This window comes from Lactuca serriola, chromosome 7 (genome assembly GCF_051521515.1).
Source record: "Lactuca serriola cultivar US96UC23 chromosome 7, Lser_US96UC23_V15, whole genome shotgun sequence".
In the NCBI taxonomy this organism is placed as follows: domain Eukaryota; kingdom Viridiplantae; phylum Streptophyta; class Magnoliopsida; order Asterales; family Asteraceae; genus Lactuca; species Lactuca serriola.
The window spans coordinates 177062238-177069896 of record NC_136414.1 but is presented as its reverse complement, the minus strand read 5'-3'; positions in this window follow the sequence as shown (position 1 = coordinate 177069896).

Sequence of the window (7659 nt, the reverse complement as noted above, 5' to 3'; positions counted from 1 at the left end):
TTATTGTTGCCTTGTTCAGCTCTCTGTAATCAATGCACATTCTCATACTTTCATCTTTCTTCTTCACGAATAACACCGGAGCTCCCCAGGGCGATGAACTAGGTCTAATGAAACCTTTGTCCAATAACTCCTGAAATTGCATCATCAGCTCCTTCATCTCCGTCGGTGCTAATCGATAAGGTGCTTTTGCTATTGGCGTGGTTCCTGGTAACAAGTCAATTCTGAACTCCACTTGTCTATCAGGTGGTAATCCAGGAAGATCTTCGGGAAATACTTCCGGATAATCACACACCACTGGAATACTCTGCATCACCTTCTTTTCCTTCTTAGCATCGATCACGAATGCTAAATATGATGTACATCCCTTGGTCAAACACTTTCTGGCTTTTATTAGAGAAATGATTCCAGAATTTACTCGCCGTTTGTCCCCGTACACCATAAATGAATCTTTCCCAGGCGGTTTTACTTTAACTATCTTCTACTTGCATAAAATTTCGACATCATTGGCGCTAAGCCAATCCATTCCCAACACGATGTCGAAACCATTAAGTTCGATAGGCAATAATTCCTCGTGAAACTTATTCCCATTAAGGTCGATTAAGATGTTTTTCATACGATGAGTAACAGGTACAAACTTGCCACTAGCAACTTCGGCTAATAAAGCATCATCTAGTCTATCAACAGGCAAAGCTAGTTTTCTACCAAACTCATGCGAAATAAAGGAGTAGTTGGCTCCAGAATCAAACAAAATTTGAGCAGGTAATTCGTTTACGAGAAAGGTACCTGAAGCGACATCAGCTTCATCTTTCGTAGCCTCAAGTGTCATCTGGAAGGCTCTCGCCTTCGGCTTTGGTGGAATGTTGGGCTTAGCTGCCTCCTTCTTCTTTGGACAGTCTTTCAAAATGTGTCCCTCTTCATTACAACCAAAACACATCCTTTTTTTGTTCGGACACTCATTGGAAAAATGCCCAATTTTTCCGCACTTGTAGCAGGTTACATCCTCACTACATTTTCCAAAGTGCTTCTTCTTGCACTTATCACACCACTTCGCTTCTCCTCCTTTTCCTCCACCAAAATTTTTCGAATCAGATTTCGAAAATTTGCTTTTCTTACCGGAACCAGATGTTCCCACAAACTTTCTCTTCTCACCAACCTCAACCTTGTCGGTGGTTCTCCCCTTAATCATGTTCTCAACAGACTTGGCAGCCCAGATAGCTGCCTCTAGAGTATGTGCCTGACGTACTGGTACCTCGTACTCCCATGGGAGTCCTTTTGCGTATCGGTCCACCTTTGTCAGCTCATCTGGAACGATGCGCAAAGCAAACTCCATCTTATCTGTAAAGTTATTAGTGTATTCATCAACTGACATGCTGCCTTTCGTCAATGCCAAAAACATATTCTCCAACTCCAACAGATTTTGAGCCGAGCAGAACTTGCGCTTGAACTGCACCAAGAACTCTGTCCATGTCAACTGAAGTGGCTCATTAGGGCTTAAAGTCTTCCTTAGAGTGTTCCACCAACGAACGGCTCCACCTCAGAATTGACGCACTGCATAGATATTTTGCAACTTGCCTCTGCAGCCACAAGTCATGAAGGCTAACTCCATTTCGGAGATCCAATCCATAACTCCAATCGGATCCTCCTTTCCATTGAAGGTCGATGGTTTGCAAGTTAGAAAGTCCTTGTACTTGCATCCCATTCCATCATTCCTTCCATCATGGTTGTTTTGCCTAACTATCGGTGGGTTGGCTTGACCAACAGACCCACTGAAGTTTCCACCTTCCGAGTGCCCTTCATTTAATTCGGGCTCTTCCACACGAATTGACAGTTCTTCACGATTCTGTTGAAGCAACCGCCTAGTTTCATCCATCTGACGATCCAACATTGTTTGAATCATCATTTGCACACCAGCCATGGTTATTGGCTCAGGTGCTGCTGCTACGACAGGTATTTGCTCAATCACCGGTGGTTGATTCCTGTTTTCATCAGCATTTCCAACTGCACTTCTTGTTCTCACCATTTTTGATCTATACACCGAATAAGGTGAAATTAGATCCTCATTCACGATAGATATTCAAATCATCCTTATCACTCCGAAACGTTTACATGCTAGTTCTAAATTCGTAGACGTACGCTTAAAATCCTACACACATAAGGTTTCTAGATCCGGTCGGCAACAGACCATAGATCCGAACAAATAATATCATATATGGCAACATATAACATTTAGCACATAAAACATTTTAGGCAACTTTCCTAAAATAAACTAGTGCTCGTGTCTAAAACATAACAGAAACATATCTCAAAATTTCACTTAGCATTCTAAGTTTAAGTCTAGAAATCCTACAAATTCCTAGTTCGCTTAAACTAATGCTCTGATACCAACTGTGACATCCCCAAAATCTCGGCCAGAAAAGACCGATTTTCATTTATGCTTTTAAAATAATTTCAGAGTAAATCCTTTTGATTTAAAAGAGTCGCGGAATTTGTTCCCAAAAACAAAACGTGATAAAATAATATTTACCAAAGCATTTCATAAAGAAATGTATTTTCATTATATAATCAAAACTCGGGATATCATGTTCCGATATAGACCATAAAGCATAAACGATAACATTACAAGTCATTCAACAAATATATACATATACAGACTTGTAAACAAAATAACTTGATGGTTCATCCATCCTATGCCCTTGCGCCACTACCTGTAATACAAATAAACTGAGTGGGTCAGGCTTGGGAGCCTGGTGAGCATATAGGGTTTTCAACCCACAATAAATAATTATATTTAATTTCCACCAACCAACAATAACCCAATTACCCATTCCTGTTATTCTCACTTTACGTCCCTAAGACAACTAACATAAGGGACCTAGTCTAAGAATATTTTATCGGGGCGACAACACATGCTTCGGGGTTCCTCAGCAATATAATTCAAATAAGGCTCACCAGGCTTGGGAGCCTGGTGAGCATATAGGGTTTTCAACCCACAATAAATAATTATATTTAATTTCCACCAACCAACAATAACCCAATTACCCATTCCTGTTATTCTCACTTTACGTCCCTAAGACAACTAACATAAGGGACCTAGTCTAAGAATATTTTATCGGGGCGACAACACATGCTTCGGGGTTCCTCAGCAATATAATTCAAATAAGGCAACCATGAGGGGGATGGAATACAACGAATGAACACCCAAGTTCATTAACACCTACAGGTTATGAGCCTGCTAGTGTTCCACTGGACTGTCTAGAAAAGTCTGTGGTCGTCATCTAAATTCCGCTAGATGACTGGATCAAAACAACATCGAGGCCTCTCATCTGTTTATTACACACCAACTATCTACCCATGTTCTACCCAACATATTAGTAGATAAAATATATAGTTTTATACATAGTTTTAAAACCTGTATAGCATGCTCAATCAATACATTTTCCACAAAACAGATGAGGCACACACACATAACACATATTTCATAGAGAAATAATCAGATCTATAAGATAGAAGAAAGTGAATATACATTCACACACATAACAACAAAATATACACATAACACGTATTTCGTATAAAATACTTCATAATTATGCGTTAGAAGAAAGTAACTACACACTCACTTGATCAGAAGATGATCGGACAGCACTACGGCTTATAGAAGTAGTATTCTTCGGCAGATCTGGAAGATCTTCACAAAAATTGACTCCTCGCAGGCAGAGCTTCGGCTCGGGAATCGCACTTCTCGGGATCTTCGAGGCTTCAAAACTTGCTTCGGGGCTCGGGATTGATACCGGAGCTTCGGGATACTTCTGGCACGCAAAACGATGCAAAACGGGAGAAAGAGAAGAAAATTTGGCAATTGGAGTCGGTTGCCCTCGCATCCCTTTTATAGAGGCTGAGCCTCGCACGTACGCTGGGCGTACGCCTGTACGTTGGGCGTACGCCTCCGAATCGTCATGACATGCGTCATCCGAAGAACTCGAGTGCGAAGGTCGTCATGCTTCGCTATACGCTGGGCGTACGCTAGTACGGTGGGTGTACTTCGGATCAGATCGGTGACTCCTTCGGATATACATCCGAATTAAAGATTAAATTTAAATATTAATTATTTAATAAACTTCGGAAATTCATATCTTCTTCATACGAACTCCGTTTTCGACGTTCTTTATATTCACACGTAGGTGAGACTACGCTCTACAACTTTCGTTTAGACTCTGTCGGCTAATTTTGATTTTATTTTTATTATTTATTTTTAGTAGGCTCGGACAGGAAAACTTCGTTATAAATTCATAACTTCTTCGTTCGACGTCCATTTTCGCCTATCTTTTTATCGTTTTACTACAATTAATGAGATCTTTGATTCTCTTTTAGATTGTTTCGGTTAAAAACCGTTCGATCTCAAATCGAGTATTCGGGCTGCATAATGCTAAGTCGAAACTTCGAAAAATCATAACTTCCTCATACGAAGTCAGATTTGGGCGTTCTTTTTATGCACGCTCTCGGTTTAACGAACTCTATGACTTTCGTTTAGATCACTAAGGCTAAATACTGCTCTAACGTAAATTTCACTTTTTACGTCATTCAGCGTTGTCGGTTCTGTCGCGAAACTTCGACAGGTCATAACTTCTTCGTTATAACTCGGATTTTGGCATTCCTTATATCTCCGGAATCCTTGTTTCGTCCACTACAACTTTATGTAAAAATATTGAGTTTATTTTACACTTAAATTTTGACGCTTATTTTATTCTTAATTAATCAAATCACATAATTAAGCAATTAAGCACAAAACACATAATACTCAAATAATACGCTCTTATTATTTCAAAAACGGGTTACAAAGGTTAAACTAGAGTATTACATCAACGAAAATGCCTAGCCTGGAAACGCAGGCGTTACACTATTGTCTGCGGCACAAGACATGGTTCGTGAGAGAGGGGAAAGTTCACACAACGAGAAGAAGCATAGAAAATGGATCAATTGGGATCGAGAGGCGGTAAATGAACTTTTGGTACGTTATTATTTTGCCCCTGATAGTTTATATGATCTATCGAAATTTGAAGAACGTTTTCGTATTAGTAGAAATTTATTCTTATGTATAGCTAGAGATTTGGAACGTAATGATGATTTTTTCCAATTAAGATGAGATGCTAGAGGTAAACATGGTTTTAGTACAATACAAAAATATACGGCCGCTCTTAGACAATTGGGATATGGCATAGCCGCAGACACCTCTGATGAGTATTTGAAAATGTCTAAAAGGACGGGTTGAGACTGTACATATCTTTTCTATGAGTATGTTATAGAGCTTTACCGTGACATACACTTGCAACATCAGACTAAAAGTGATGTCGAACAGTTGTGTGTCGCGCATCAACCTAAACATGTTTTTTCATAGATGCTTGGTAGTATTGATTGTACACATTGGGAGTGGGCAAATTGTCCCAATACGTGGCTTGGTCAATTTACACGAGGTGATCATGGGGTCCCGACTATTATATTAGAGGCGATTGTTTCACATAACCTATGGTTTTGGCATGCATTCTTTGGTATGGCGGGTTCTAACAATGACCTGAATGTGCTTCAAGTGTCTCCGTTATTTAACAATATTTTGCAGGGTAAAGCACCAGACATGTCATACGTTGTGAATGGAAATGAATATAAGTATGGGTATTACCTATGTGATGGGATATCCAAAGTATGCTACAATTGTCAAGTCATATTCATTTCCAGTCGATGAAAAACGAAAATTGTTCAAGTTAGCACATGAATCTACACGGAAGGATGTGGAACGAGCGTTTGGAGTCCTAAAACAAAAGTGACACATAATCAAACATCCAACATGTACATGGGATAGGGAAAAACTAACGACGATGTTGACTACTTGTGTTATTTTACATAACATGATAATAAAAGAAGATAGCAGGGCTATTTGTTCATATACCGGAAACGATATACTTAATCCATCTACAGTAATACAAGTTGGCAGCCCCACATACTTCTCTAGGGTTTTGAAAATACAAAATCGTGAAAACATCACAATCTACGTCACGATTTGACCGAGCACATATGGGAAAGACAATTTCAAGGGGGGAAATGACGATTAAGACGAAGAGGATGAAGGTGATGACGAGGCAGATGCGGACGGTGACGACGAGGCGGATGAGGACGCTGATGAAGGCGAGTATTAATTGTCTATGGTTTTTATGTTTTGAATTTCATGTTTTTTAAGTAGTGTAAAGTTTTATTTGTTATGTTTTATGTTTATTTTAGTAATTTAGGTTTTAAATTTCTATGTTTTAAATTAATGAAATTTGGTTTTATTTATTTGTGTTTTCAAAAAATTTATTTATGTTATAAATTATGTTTTTTATTTAATATAATGTTACAAAAAATAAAAAAATAATTAAAAAATGAATATTGTATAGTGGTAACCATTTCCAATGTCTAGTGAATTGGTGGTGAGTTGGTTATAAAACTAACGTGGCATAGAGATAACAACACTTTTTTGATGGGTACTAGGTAACCACTCTCGTACCTTAAAGAAATCTCATGATAGTAGAACAAGTCGAAGATTAGAAGTTGTGTAGTGTCTAAATCAATATTCCATATCCTTTTTTATCAATATTTGTTGGAGAAGTTATCTTAAACTAGATTATTAATTTGAGTTTAGGGTTTATTTTGTACCATATTTCAGATCCAGGTACTCGTCATTTCACATATTTGTACTTGTTATACATACTTGTAATCTTTTACTTTTGCAAAATTCAAGTTTTTTCATATATATATATATATATATATATATATATATATATATATATATATATATATATATATATATATATATATATATATATATATATATATATATATATATATACACGTTGGTAATTTGTAATCTTTTAAAACCAGTTACTATGCAAAATTAGAGATATATAACTGTATGTTAATTTAACTACTTTTGCTAAGATATTTTACAAAAGAAAATTATATTAAGATCTTTTTTTCTTCTTAACATATCAAGTAGATCATAGGTAGATCATAGATAGATCATAGATCTCCTGTTCCTGATATGTTCAATAAATAGATTATAATATATTAATATTTCTTGATACAAAGATCTCCTTGCTTTTTCTCTTCATACAATCATAGAGACACATATCATAATTAAGACTTTAAACAATTAACTTTATTTATATAGTAATACGATATATACATCAGCTTTATTACAAATTTACATTTATTTACATGTCGGCCATAAATCAGATTTTGTAACATGCATAATATTTTACCATAAAATTCATGTTTCTTTACATGTCAGACAAGGAATAAACTTTGCAATAAACCCATACGTTGCATCAAATTTTTTCATTAAAAAAAACAAATGCAACCAATATTAACATATACTTATTGCATTGTTCATTATAGTATATTTCTTCATTTTTCTTAAGATAAAACTGTAGAAATTGTCTATGTTGTATATATTTTTTTTAAGGTTTAATCCAAACCTTAACTTTTTTCTCAAATCTTAAAACTTGCCAAAATCCGTATCTCTTCTTCACAGTTTCATCTTCCACCATCATCACCTAATTTGGTCGCCTGCATCACCGCCAATTAAACCTCATCCTCACCGAGGAGTCAATTTTCTTTAGAAAATACAAAATG